We start from the raw sequence: 15,434 nt of genomic DNA on the forward strand, positions 1-15,434 counted from the left end.
AGATGCTGCTTGACCCGCTGAGTTACTCCAGCACTTTGTGTCATTTTATGTAAACCATCTGCAGTTCCTTCTTTCTACGTAGAATTATGTTCCTTTGCCTTTGTTTCAGTTGCTAATAGCAAAACACTGTGATGTGACAACATGTCGGGCTGTATTAACGTGGAGAGGAAAACATGTTAAATCACAGCTAAAAATCACAGATAGATCACTGGAGACACAAACTGCTGGAAGAACTCAGCAGATTGAGCAGCATCTTTGGGGAAAGAGAGAAAATGTTTCAACCTGTAAATGGTGCAAAGTTTCAACCTGTAAAAAATTGCTCGTTAATAAATACACAGTCCTATCCTACTAGTCATATTTCTCACAAACTTTAATATTATTCAAATATCAGCTTTATGTAAGTATTTATACCAAATACTTTGTTTAGAGTAGAAATAGACCTGATCAGAAGTGTAATGCAAAGAACCAGAAATCTCTGCGGTGGCCTGGGTGATTCATCTCTATTACATCTAATTTCTTGTTATCCTTGCAGGAATAAACAATGCCTAGAAGCGAAGCAATGGACCACCCATTCTGTGTCGCAAATCCTAAAACAAGTTAGTTTGATATTCGGTCTAGAAAGCGAAAACTTATCCCTGAATTTCACCGCTAAGTTCCAGCAGCTCTATTAACGATAGAAGCAGGTAAATTACTTAAAATTGCAGATCCAAACTTCATTAATGTTGTTGTAAAATTGCAGACACTTGCCATTCTGCCACTATTTTTGCTGCATGTATACGCACATGGTTGCGATACATGATATTTTAAGGTGTGTTGATATCTGATTTGAAGAGGCTAAGTGCTGTTGGTCCAAAGCTATACAGGCAGCTCAACTTAAAAAGTTAAAGCGTATTTAACAAAATGAGTAATGGCCACCAATAAATAACACAACATACTAACAAGTTCATTGCAACCTTGTCAACAGTGTCAAAAACGAGCAATCTTCATTTAAAGTGGACAATTTAAACTCTTCAGCACCACAGTAAAAGAAAATATAGCTTTCGTGAAACTTTGTGACTTTTACTACCATAACCATACCAACACCTCTTCAATTAGCCAATAAGGAGAGAATGGCCTTTTAAACAGCTCTGCACAACAATAGTACTGCGTTCAGCTCGTCGTTCTGCAGCGGTCTGTGTGTAATGTCCTGGGGCAATTATTTCCAGATTAGTGTACATTTTGCACATTGCTAAATGCCTTTAGATGCAAGAGGTTATTTTTATTCAGGCAATCTGCTTTCTCAAGAATGTTTTTGCACTTGCACTATAGATGACTCCTGGGATTATGTAGAAGGCTCAGAGAAAATTGAAATATATTTAAACTCAATCCTTGAGAGCAACTAAGAAATTGGATAGCAGATGTTGCAAACGTCACTTTGAATTTTCTTTCATCTTGTTTTGTATACAATTACTTTGCTGATATTTTTAACAAATTATTGCTAAACCTGCAACATAGATGTCAGCAGGGAATATTAGTAGAGTTATTGTCATGACATTTAGGTCAATGAGTTGAAACACAAGTGTACTTTGCCATACAAGTAATGTAGTGTTGGTTTTACTTTCAAAATTAACCTCAATGCAAAGCTTTGGGTATTATTCTGAAGCACAAAAAAATAATTTGGCATTTAAATCTTTCAGGAGGGCGGGATGTGCTAAAGGCTTTAATGCCAATTCATTATTATGAACAAAACATAAAACGCTGGAAGGACTCAGAAGATCAGGCAGCATCTGTGGAGGGAATGGACAAATGATGCTTGGATTGGGAACCTTCTTTAGACTTAGCCATTCCCTCCACAGATGCTGCCCTACTCATTAAGTTCCTCCAGCAATTTGGTTTGTTCAAGATTCTAGCAAATGCAGCTTATTGTGCTTCCCAGAAGCGAAGCAATGGACCACCCATTCTGTCACAAATCCTAAAACATGTTAGCTTGATATTTGCTCTAGCAAGTGAAAACTTATGCCTGAATCTCATCGCTAGGTTTCAGCAACTACATTAAAGATAGAAACAGATAAATTACTTAAAATTGCAGAGATCCAAACTTCATTGATGTTGTTGTAAAACTGCAGACAAGGGCAGGTCCACATCAGATAGAAACATAGAAACATAGAAATTAGGTGCAGGAGTAGGCCATTCGGCCCTTCGAGCCTGCACCGCCATTCAATATGATCATGGCTGATCATCCAACTCAGTATCCCGTACCTGCCTTCTCTCCATACCCCCTGATCCCCTTAGCCACAAGGGCCACATCTAACTCCCTCTTAAATATAGCCAATGAACTGGCCTCCTCACTATCCTCTGTGGCAGAGAGTTCCAGAGATTCACCACTCTCTGCGTGAAAAAAGTTCTTCTCATCTCGGTTTTAAAGGATTTCCCCTTTATCCTTAAGCTGTGACCCCTTGTCCTGGACTTCCCCAACATCGGGAACAATCTTCCTGCATCTAGCCTGTCCAACCCCTTAAGAATTTTGTAAGTTTTCTATAAGATCCCCTCTCAATCTTCTAAATTCTAGAGAGTATAAACCAAGTCTATCCAGTCTTTCTTCATAAGACAGTCCTGACATCCCAGGAATCAGTCTGTTGAACCGTCTCTGCACTCCCTCTATGGCAATAATGTCCTTCCTCAGATTTGGAGACCAAAACTGTACGCAATACTCCAGGTGTGGTCTCACCAAGACCCTGTACAACTGCAGTAGAACCTCTCTGCTCCTATACTCAAATCCTTTTGCAATGAAAGCTAACATACCATTCGCTTTCTTTACTGCCTGCTGCACCTGCATGCCTACCTTCAATGACTGGTGTACCATGACACCCAGGTCTCGCTGCATCTCCCCCTTTCCCAATCGGCCACCATTTAGATAATAGTCTGCTTTCCTGTTTTTGCCACCAAAATGGATAACCTCACATTTATCCACATTATACTGCATCTGCCAAACATTTGCCCACTCACCCAGCCTATCCAAGTCACCCTGCAGTCTCCTAGCATCCTCCTCACAGCTAACACTGCCCCCCAGCTTAGTGTCATCCGCAAACTTGGAGATATTGCCTTCAATTCCCTCATCCAGATCATTAATATATATTGTAAATAGCTGGGGTCCCAGTACTGAGCCTTGGGGTACCCCACTAGTCACTGCCTGCCATTGTGAAAAGGACCTGTTTACTCCTACTCTTTGCTTCCTGTTTGCCAGCCAGTTCTCTATCCACATCAATACTGAACCCCCAATGCCTTGTGCTTTAAGTTTGTATACTAATCTCTTATGTGGGACCTTGTCGAAAGCCTTCTGGAAGTCCAGATACACCACATCCACTAAGATTGCCCAGCATCTTAGATTCCAGAGCATTTCTGGATAATCTGTTTTGCCGGACCCACAGAAATCACGGCCTGGGTGGTAGAGATACCAGCCCGCAAAGTCAGCAGTGGAAGTCGACTATGAGAACCGAAGTCGACTAAGAGGTTAAAGTTCCAGAGCCCTAGCCACAGGTGGTAAATTCGACCTGCCAATCGGCGCAGAAGTCCCAATAAGTTTGAGATCGACCATCTCGACCGGCCTAGACACCATATTTTCGGGGGAACTTCTGTGGCTCGATTTTGTCCAGATTAAAGGGGGGGCTGGCCCACCAATTTGGTGATCTTTATCATTTAAGAAATGTCGTGAGCCATCTCATTGTGGTGGGAGAGGTTAGTATCAGAGTTATTCCATGCATTCGTGGCTGCTAATTTTCTTGGCTTCTGCCCTTACAGTGGTATTGTCAGAGAAGTAGATTCAATGAATATATTTTCTTCTGGAGAAATGGGGAATTAATTTATCATGAAAAAAATTGGGTGGGGAACACAAATAACAATTCACTGACCTCATCAGACCATATATTATCTTTAGGAAAAGGATTGGGCTGAACAAAAAAACCCAAAAAAAGATAGTTTACAGTTCTTTATCAATGCCACATCTATGCAAGTTTTAGGAAGAACTTAAAGAAAATCAAGACAAACAAAAATAAAATAAAATTGAGAGAGGATGCATGTTTGGAAGTTGAAAGGAATAAGTAAAACAATTAATCTTAGCAATTTTGCTGCAAATTGCCTTTTGGACAGAAGACAAAAACATCTCAGAATTTTTTTCTGGGAAGATAGGATTGACCAATTTTACATTTTAAGAAAACAAATGTGAAGTGTTAGGAATTTAATTTTTTTGTTTTAATGTAGTCTGCATCGTTTAGTATTAAGATATATAATATATTTATCAAGTCAAGTGTTTTATTGTCATATATCCCAAAATGGAACAATTAAATTCTTACTTACAGCAACATAACAGATACTTAAACATAGCACTCTGTAAATACCATAATAAACAAAAAAAAAATCCATATGTATAAAAAATATACATGTGGATAATAATAGTGTAAAGACAAAAACAATGCCCCGAAGTCTACGTAATTTGAATTATTTGGAGGTTGCAGTATTTAATAGCCTGATATCTGTTGGGAAGATACTGCTCCTGAACCTGGACATTACAGTTTTCAGGCTCCTATACTTTCCGATGGCAGGAGTTAAATGGGAGAGTAGCCAGGGTGGCATGTTGGTATAATGATGTTGGCAGATTCGCGAGTCAGCGATTCCTATAGATCCCTTCAGGGGTGGAGAGGTCAGTACCTGTGATGGACTAGGTTTGTTAATCCTGGCTAAATTGGAGCAGCTAGGACTTCAAAATGGGGTAGTTTCAGGGTTGCTGGGAGGTTTGGTCAATTTGGAATTGCTCTCTGCAGAGCTGGGACAAGCTGCAAAGAATTGCCAGAGTGTCTGGAGCTTAGATACAATTTGCAAGCAAAGAATAGGAATATCTGCAAACCCTGTCAATTAGGTGCAAAATGCATAGAATGGATTGGATGGCTGCAAACCAGACATACACCTTGTAAATAATGTTGCAGAGTCTGACTTTGCTAAGTGTTGATTGGATGAGGTGTTGAGCCTTGTCTGGGTTTTCTGTAAATCAGGGTAAATGTTTCTTAGTGACTTCCTCGCGAAGTCAGTTTTGAATATAATGTATTGAACTGTTGTCTCATTGGGTTAGGGGAATGCCTGTTATGTATGGGGTTAATCGATATCTGTAATTGGGTTATTAAGAGACCACCCCCATGTGGTTCAGCCCCACGAGGTCCAGGGACATACAAAAGTCCGCGATCACGAGGCTCAGATTCAATCTTCTGGGAGAGCGCTTTGGACTGCGTGAACTTCTGCAGTGTCTCTGTCTGAGAGAGGCCTAGAGGGGTTGAACAGGCAGACACGAGGATCAAACCCGCGGTGGGATAGGTACAGTAGTTGAACTGTGACGCGCTTTTGGTAAAATAAAATTTAGTTGATTCAAGTGCGTGGTTCAGTGTTTTTACTGAAACTAGACTGAGGGGAAGCTTAGAAACGAGCAATTGTCATGTTCACTACTCTAGAACAGTTTTATTATGTTACAGTCATGCATGAATGCCTTATTAAGGCTGTGCGGGCAGTAAGTACACTCTACAGGTCTTTAAATTACCTACAGGTAATGGCTCAAAGGTTAAAAACATCCAATGGTTCTCTCATATATGAATGTAAACATCATACCATTTCATAGCTGATCTTAGGGAATCTGTATACAATGCCAACTTGCATCTTACTTGCTATTCTATTTCTTAATTGTAGAACAGTGCCAACTACCAGTTTGGGTCTCGACCTGAAATATCACCCATTCCTTCAGTCCAGAATTGGACTGCCTGTCCCACCGAGTTACACCAGCTTTTTGTGTCTACCTTTCTTTATGTCCTCTTTCATTAGTTAAGTATCATTCTTCAAGAGCAAGGTGAATCCTTCCTCTCCACCATTTTCTTTATCATTCCTGTGGACCTTATAGTTGTAAACAATTCAGATTGATCCGACACTATGAAAAGTTGTAAATTGGTATTAACTCAGAATGTAGCAAGCGAATACATAGCACAGATTCTGCAGAACAGTCCGCTAACATGAGAAACTGAATAATATAAAGGATAATAGGAAATGAATCCCCAAAGCACCATTTACAGCATTTGTTGTTCTCTCCATTGCACTTAACCAGCTATTTCTACATCAAGGCAAATTGATAATGTGATTAAATTAAGGGAACATGATCTCTATGCTTCTAGCATTATTCTCTGCTCGTGGAATTAGGTGAATATTTGAGGGTGGGAAATTGCTAGATAATGGGGAATGAATAGGGCATTGAGAATAAATGGATAGGTTTTTCAAAGCAGCCACTCAGGGACAATGGACAAATGAACTTCATAAATTAATCAATTCATCTTTTTCATTCAAAATCAAGATTATGGAAGAAATTACCAGATGATACAACAACTCAGTTCCAATTCACAGCACATGGTTCTTTGGTAAAACACTGCAGACAGCCCTAACAGAATAAACACAGCCTTGTCTCATATCATCCTAAAGTACTTTAAAGTAAATGATGCTTGGAGTACAGTATTGTCACTGCTGTAATGTAGAAGAAAAACGCAGCATTCAACTTGTACACAACGAGAACTGTAACAATAGCCTAATTTGTGATGTTGATTGAGGTTAATTATTGGGTAGGATACTTTGCTAATTCACCTGCCCAAACCACACATGCTGTGCTTCAAAATGGTATTACAGAGTTTTGTGTTCATAAAAGAGGACAGATAGGATCTCAGTTTAATGTCTCATCTGATATGCCGTACACCATCATTTTCAACAGTGCCAGCTCAAATCCCCCGAGTGAATTTCCACCTACAACATAACTGAGAGAATGAACCACAACTAATTACGGAGAGGGGAAAAAAAAACAATCACAGAATTTCTGGCTGACCTCGAGTTTCTTTCAGATGATAGATTAAAATCAAAATTTAATGGTGGTTGCAAAAGATCTCTTGGTACTTGTCTTGAGGAATAGTCCTGGCCAATATTTGTCATCATTTATAATCACTGAAATTCTTTCAGATGATAGATGAAATCAAAATTTAATGGTGGTTGCAAAAGATCACAGGAGCCACTGACTTACAAATTCAAAGGAGAAATGGAGTTGGATTGGACACACCCTCAGGAAGCCTGCCACAAACATCACCCGGCAAGCTCTGAAATGGAACCCCCAAGGAAAAAGGGAAAAAGGTCACCCCAGAAACAGCTGGAGAGGAGGTGTCCAGACAGAAATGTCCGAGAGTGGGCTCAACTGGGAAATGTCCGAGAGTGGGCTCCCTTCACTTACTGTTGTCTGTAAATTTGTTTCCTGCTTTATAAAAGTGACATTTCAGAGGTACTTTGTTGGCTTCATGTACTTTGTAACAGTATTGAAGGCACCATATAAAAACAAATCTTTCTTTTTTAATTTAACTCCAAATTGGAAGTTATCTGGGAGCAGGCTGGTAGCTTCAGAACTTGTGATACATGGGAAACTAAACCTGTAGCAGGTTTTTCCACACACAGATACAAATGCAGGAGAAGACGGACAGACTCTCAAAAGCTGCAACAAAACTTGGTCTTACACCCAATACAGCAAAGGCACAGGTGATGAGTATCCACTCCAAAACCAACAACGCTATCCTTATGCACAGCACTGCTCAAGAAGAGGTAGAAATATTCACATTACTAGGCAGTGCAGTGGACATCACCAGAGGGGCAGAGGCAGACATAACAAGTAGAATCAATAAGACTAGGTTGGTGTTTAACATGCTCAGGAAGATCTGGAGCTCCAAACACATCTCAATCAACAGCAAAATATGCATATTTAACTCAAAAGTGAAACAGGTGATGCTGTATGGATCAGAGACATGGAAAACAACAAACACACTACAAACAGGTTGCAAACATTCATTAACACCTGCCTTAGGAGAATACTTAACATCTGGTGGAGAGACAAAGTAAGCAATGTGAAGCTGTGGAAAAGAACAAGCCAAGAGCCACTGACTTACAAATTCAAAGGAGAAAAGTAGTTGGATTGGACACACCCTCAGGAAGCCTGCCACAAACATCACCCGGCAAGCTCTGAAATGGAACCCCCAAGGAAAAAGGGAAAAAGGTCACCCCAGGAACAGCTGGAGAGGAGGTGTCCAGACAGAAATGTCCGAGAGTGGGCTCAACTGGGGAGATCTCGAAAGAACTGCCAACAACCGAGTGAGGTGGAGGACATTTGTCAATGCCCTATGCTCCTTAGAGGAGCAAAGGTCTTAAGAAGATCATTTTCAACAGTGCCAGCCAAACGTTTTGAAGCTCAAATCCCCTGAGTGAATTTCCACCCACAATATATCTGAGAGAATGAAGCAAAACTAATTATGGAGAGGAAAAAAAAAAAATCACAGAATTTCTGGCTGACCCCGAGTTTTTCTTTCAGATGATAGATGAAATCAAAATTTAATGGTGGTTGCAAAAGATCTCTTGGTACTGTCTTGAGGAATAGCCCTGGCCAATATTTGTCATCATTTATAATCACTGAAAATATTATCGCTCTTTTCACTTACTGTTTCATGTAAATTTATTGCCATGTTGTGGCAGTCCGTCTTTGTACCAACAATGTGGAAAGAGAAAAGAGACGAGGTCCTGCAGGTATATTTTAATGAGTTAGCCAAATGATTAAGATGCTGTTTTCCTCAAAAGTAATTATTTCTGGTATCACAGTGCCAGTGAGTATAGAAACAGGAGTCACAAGAGACTGCAGATACTGAAATAAGGAGCTAAAAACCAAACTGCTGGAAAAACTCAGCAGGTTAACCAACATCTGTGGAAGCAAATGAATGGTTAATGTTTCGGGTTGATCAGGAAATAGGATAGATTAGATGAACATGTTGCCAGAGAGATATTGCAGGAAAAAGGGTTTTAGATTACTGGGACATTGGGATCAGTTCTGGAAAAGGTGATACCTGTATTTGTTGAACAGATTGTACATCTAGGGCTGTGATCTATTTCCTCGTGGGTGGGTTTGCTGTTCCTGTTAGAGAGGATTTAAGATAGCTTGTCAGAAGGATGGGAAGCTGAGCAAGGATTCAAGAGATAAGCAGAACTGGAAATGGAAAGCAAAACATTAATGCAGAAGGAAGACAGAGGAAACAACGTTTAGAAACCAGACAAAAAAAGGATTGGTAATGCTTAATGGTATTTAACTAAAATGCAAGGAAAATTTGTGAGCAAGCCAGGCGTGTCTAAGGTATAAATAGATGTTTGGAAGTATATTATATCCATTAATAAAGCATGGCTTATAAAGGGAGAAAACAAAACTTAATGTTCCTAATTATAGGATTTTAAATTGAAATAGAGATGGGGATTAAAAGAATGGTGGAGAGGGGAAAGGAAATATTGGTTAGATAAATTAATATGGCAATGAGAAGAGATTAGAGTGTTGATATGTGGAAGAACCATCAAATGAATCTATGAGGGTTGAACTAAAAAATAAAAGTCTATTAACTGTAGCAATGTCTGGATCACTTCAAGTATCGGGAAACAGGATGGTGATTACGATTCAGGATTTAGCTATTTAGAATAAAGCTAGGGAGGAGGAGGGATCATTATTGGGTAGTGATCGCAAAGTTATGGAAGAGGGCAAACATAAATTAACCCTTCTTATTAATGTACTGAGAAGTAGTTTAGCAAAAGTTGACAGGAAACAACTTCTTGAAGATACGATGGCCTTGGAACCATAGGGCATTTAAGAACAAAATGCACGAGTTTAGAGTAAACCTGTTCCTATGTGCAAAAAGGGCAGAACTCACAACTCTGGAGCCTCTTGGATGGCAAGTTGCATAGAGCAGAGGATAAGGCACAAAAGGGAAAGCTTAATGACAGAAACTAAGAACTTTATGCAGCAGAAAGACTGGAAGATGATCAAAAATATTAGGCGAGTTAATATTAAAAGACAAGAAAATTAGGGTTTTAAATTACACAGAGGGAGAGAGGATAACTAAGAAGAGTCCCCCAAGGTTCTTAAAATAAATCCTGTGAGTGATGGAAAATGTGGCTAAGATTTTAATCTTGGCTAATATTTTATAATAATCTTCAGAAAGGCATGGAATTAAGCCCATCTAGAAGTTTAACAGTGAAATATTGGATTGGAGGAACTGGATAAATGAGGAACTATTTAGGTAGTCTATCAACTTTGAAAATGGTAAACTGTCAAGCCCAGATGAAATATATCTCACGATATTAAAAGAATCAAGAGAGAAAATTGAGAGGTTCTGACAACAATTTTTCACTCCTCTTTGGCCACAGAAGCAGTGTCAATAGGCTAGAGGAATTTCAGTAATCAAAGTGTATGGGTGTATCAGTATATGTTGTTACAAGCAAAGGTGTATCCTCATTCAAAAAGGACATAAGGGGTAGACCAAGCGATTAAAGCTGTTGATTTAACTTCCTGTTGGCAAACTTTTGGAATCCATTCTAAAATACATTATAAATGTTCACTTTGCAAGACTTGAATTAATCAGGGACAGTCAGCATGCAAGTTGTGCTCGACTGTAAACTTAAGTTTTTTAAGCAGTTACAAGGAGGGCCAATGAGGGAAGTGTAACATAGCATAAAGAAGATGCTGAGTCTTACAGAACTAGGAGTCCTGTCCTTGGCTTTAAAAATTGCAGTTCAGGTCAATAAAGCATTAAAGAGACATATGTGTAGGTAGCTTTCCTTCATTGACCAAGGCACTGAATTTAACAGGAGGGAGGTTAAGCTGAACTGTATACAACATTAATGTGTCTTCAGGACGAGTGCTGCACACAGTTCTTGTTGCCACGTTATAGGAAAGATATAATTGTATTGGCGAGGATTTAGGGGAGATTTACAATGAGGTTGTCAGGACTGGAAAGTTACAGCTGTAGAGGAAGATTGGATAAGCTCGAGTTGTTTTCTTTGGAACGGAGATGGAATGAAGACTTAATAAAGATGTATAATGTAATGACAGCAATTTGTAAATAGGAAAATCCTGTATCCTGAAGAAGGCTTTGATACACGGGAGGATTGGAGGGTAGATGAGGAAAAGCTTTCTCATGTGGTTGAGGGTTTGGACGTCGCTGCCTAAAAAACAGAAACTTTCATTACATTTAAACATTGCTTGGCTGTGTTCTTGAAGAGCTGTGATCACAGAGGATGCAGGACTAATGCTGATAGAGGGGATTACATAGATGTTGTTAAACTAACTGGTAAAATTACCTCTTTCTAATTTGTAAATTTTCTACGATTCTACATTTTCTCCCTTTAATCAGGAATGAGATAGCACATAGAGAAATGCAAAGACAGATTTCACTAAAGTTACTTAATTCTCTAATGCAGAATTATTCAGCAACAATCTGTTGCTTAATGAACCAATTCCAAGAGAATAGAAAAAACATTTGGGAAAAGTTATAGAATAAACAAGTCAATTGGTCTTCACTGCAGCCATTTCTATATATATATAGATATAGATATATATACCTTTCATCTGTTTTTGTAATTAAAACTCACTGGACGATAACATCGGAATGATAACATGAAATGTCTGGCTACACAATTTCATCGACTACTACTGATTGTTTTACTTGAAACAGATGTTTAAGAAGTATATCAGTTTTTCATTGTGTGAATTATATAGCAAAAACTACACATTTGACACATCTCTTCGATAAAGATATCACAATTCACTGTATCTGTGTTTCTTTTTGTCTAACCACTTTACTCCATCATTTTTTCCATCACTTCTCATGTTTTGAAAGTGTTGCTCTACTGTTCCATGACCAACATTTATTTTAACACAAACCTTTAGAGTCAAGTCAAGAGTGTTTTATTGTCACATATCCCAGATAGAACAATGACATTCTTACTTGCAGCAGCAGAACAGAATATTTAAACATAGTACACTATAAACAATATAATAAATGAGAGAAAAATTACATTTAGTGTGCATATATACATATGTGTGTGCATACTCACAAAAATATATTCATTATCTATTTATATACACACATATGTATATATACACACACATACAAACAATAATAGTGAAATAATTACAACAATATTCTATGTAGTTCAGAGTTTATTCAGAGGTTGTAGAATGTAAGGATATTCAGTGCTAGAAGGAACCAATAAAGCTTACTTTTTGGATGTATCAAGTACTCTTTGAGCATCTGAACACATGAAAGGGGTCACTGGTGCTATTCAGCTGTGTCACTGGAGAGGCCTGAACATTGGCCTTTCCATGAGAGACTGGCACTGTAACATCTGAGAAGATTCCAACATATGGTTATTTAATTGCTGTTGCATTCAGATGCGTGCCACCTTGACAGCGACAGAGGTGCGCAAAGAGACAGAGGGAGACACACAGCAAAGGTACGTAACAGAGTTTTGGAGTTTTAAGATACAGCATGGAAACAGGCCTTGCAACCCACTGAGTCCACACCAAGTATCGATCTCCCTTTGTCACTTGTTCAGTATTAACCCATATTTGCATCCACTCCTTCCACAATTGGGGTCATTTTACAGAGGCCAATTAACCTACAGACCTGCGAGTCTTTGCAATGTGGGAGGAAATTGGAGCACCAAGAGAAAACCCACAGGGAGAACATGCAAACCCACACACAGACAGTACCTGAAGTCAGGTACTGCAGATCCAGCACACATCAATAATATTATTACTTATCACCTCTTCCACAAGGCTTCCAGTCTGGTATCCGAATACCTCAATCTTAGATTATTTCATGCCAGATCACACTTGTGGGTTGGGTATCCAATATAATATCCTTTACAAGCACACACCACTTTAAGTAAACCAGGCCAGCTTTAACTGGAGTTGGATGTAGACAAGATTGGACTTCTGTAATGCGTTCAGCCAATGAATAGCATGGTTGGTGGAGGCTTGAATGCTGAAATCATTATAATATGTTGGTAGCATAAATTTGGCCTGCTGCCTGGTTTTCAATCAATGGGCTCAAGTTAATATTACATTGATATCTTTGTGCCCATTTTCAGAGTCTATCCAATTTATCTCCCAATGGATTCTACCAAAAGAACTTAGATTTCTTTCATATGGCTGATTTGGAGTACAACTATAAATCTAGTTTAAGGTTCATTGCCGGACCAATGCTCTTGAGGAGAGAGGTGGTTTCTCTATAATGTCAGTGAAGTTTGTAAAGAGGTCAAGTTATTGTTATTACTTTCATCAGGTTGCATCAACACATTCAGCTAGACTCCCAAAACATAGAAACATAGAAATTAAGTGCAGGAGTAGGCCATTCGGCCCTTCGAGCCTGCACCGCCATTCAATATGATCATGGCTGATCATCAACTTCAGTATCCCGTACCTGCCTTCTCTCCATACCCTCTGATCCCCTTGGCCACATCTAACTCTCTTAAATATAGCCAATGAACTGGCCTCAACTACCCTCTGTGGCAGAGAGTTCCAGAGATTCACCACTCTCTGTGTGAAAAAAGTTCTCCTCATCTCGGTTTTAAAGGATTTCCCCCTTACCCTTAAGCTGTGACCCCTTGTCCTGGACTTCCCCAACATCGGGAACAATCTTCCTGCATCTAGCCTGTCCAACCCCTTAAGAATTTTGTAAGTTTCTATAAGATCCCCTCTCAATCTCCTAAATTTTAGAGAGTATAAACCAAGTCTATCCAGTCTTTCTTCATAAGACAGTCCTGACATCCCAGGAAAACATAATTTGTTCTTCAAATAACCATGGTGGCTACATGACAATCAGATGAGATATACTTTAGATTTTTTAATGAAATGGACATTTATCTATTCAGTCAAAAGATGGGAGGTATGTCCTGAATTATAGTTTTATTCCAAGCTTTTCTCCAAACTGCTGCACTACAATGGCCCTCGGGGCTTGGGCATGTGCCAGTAAGAATTTCAGTAGAGCAAGCAGATAGATTGGTCTAGAATGTTCTTAATTTGATACAGTCTGTACACAGCGGTATTGACAACCACTTGTGTCCACTTTGAGATTTTGGGGTTCTAGTGATAGAATTTATTGCAGAATTTAATTAAACATCCATATATTTGGAGCAAAAATCAAGCTACTAGAGGAACTCAAGTCTTCGAGCAGCATCTGTGGCGAGGAAAGAGGGATTAAAAGGAATTAACACCAATTCAGGCAGATTGAACCAGGTAGAGGATGGGTGATGGCAGAGCCAGGTGGGAAGCAGACAAGGAGAGAAGAAAAATGCAAATGAAAGCAAGTGAGGGGTTGGGAAAGGAGGGTGAAGGTGAAGGTGGAGGCAGTGGCCACCTTTCCTCTCCACTTTCAGTCCTGTTGCAGGGTATAAACCATAAAATTTACAATTCTTTGCCACAGATGCTACTCTACCCACCAGGTTCCTGCTCCTGCATTTTTGTTCTGTCCGGATTCCAGCACCTGCAGTCTCTTGTGTATCCGTACATTTGGAATAAGTACAAGAAGCCCAGAAAGGCACATGGTACAAAATGAAGGATTGTTATCCTGAACTCCTGCCAGATTGGCACTCCAGCTCATTACAATGTTTCACAATGTGCTCATCTATCTCCTGATTTTCACAGGTGCTTTTCCAAGACAATTACAAAAGTTTATTATGTGCTTTAAGTGTCACATTTAGGTAGATCAAGATCAATCAATCAATCAATCAGTTTTATTCGTCACTTGCACTTAAAGTGCAAGTGAAATGAATTTGCCAGCAGCGGTACAATGAAAATGAACACACAAAAACACAATAAAAATGTAACACAAACATCCACCACAGCATTCATCACTGTGGTGGAAGGCACAAAAATAGTAATAGCATTCGAATAACATTGTTTCTGGTACAAAAGATGACATTGAGAAAATCAGGTGCTTTGTGGCTATTCAGGTGGAATGGTGAGGAGTTAGGCATAGATGGATTTGACCACAGTGTTCATTTGTAGAATATTGTGACATTATTGAATGGTCTGCGGTTCTTCAACCTCTAGATTATTAAATATGCAAGTTTGCTTGATCAGCAACAGGTGTATTGCTTCATTGAATGTCACAGATGGTTTGAACAGCAACATTTCCCCATGGATGCTTACTAGTTGCAATCTAAAAGGGTCTAACCTCTATCACAGCCTGCATCACATGCAAAGTTATCTGAAGCACAGGCTTCCAGACTAAATGGTTAAGAAAGAACTGCAGATGCTGGAAAAATTGAAGGGAGACAAAAGTGCTGGAGAAACTAACCGGGTGAAGCAGCATCCATGGAGCGAAGGAATAGGTGACGTTTCGGATCGAGACCCTAGGTCTCAACCGAAAACGTCACCTATTCATTTGCTCCATAAATGCTGCCTCACCTGCTGAGTTTCTCCAGCATTTTTGTCTATCTAGGATTTCAGACTAAATATTCCCAATACTTCTTGCAACCATTATTTCATGATCATCCCATCTCCTATATGTAAAGTAGACACAAGAAACTAC

Source organism: Leucoraja erinacea, chromosome 20 (assembly GCF_028641065.1).
Source record: "Leucoraja erinacea ecotype New England chromosome 20, Leri_hhj_1, whole genome shotgun sequence".
Classification (NCBI taxonomy): Eukaryota; Metazoa; Chordata; class Chondrichthyes; order Rajiformes; family Rajidae; genus Leucoraja; species Leucoraja erinaceus.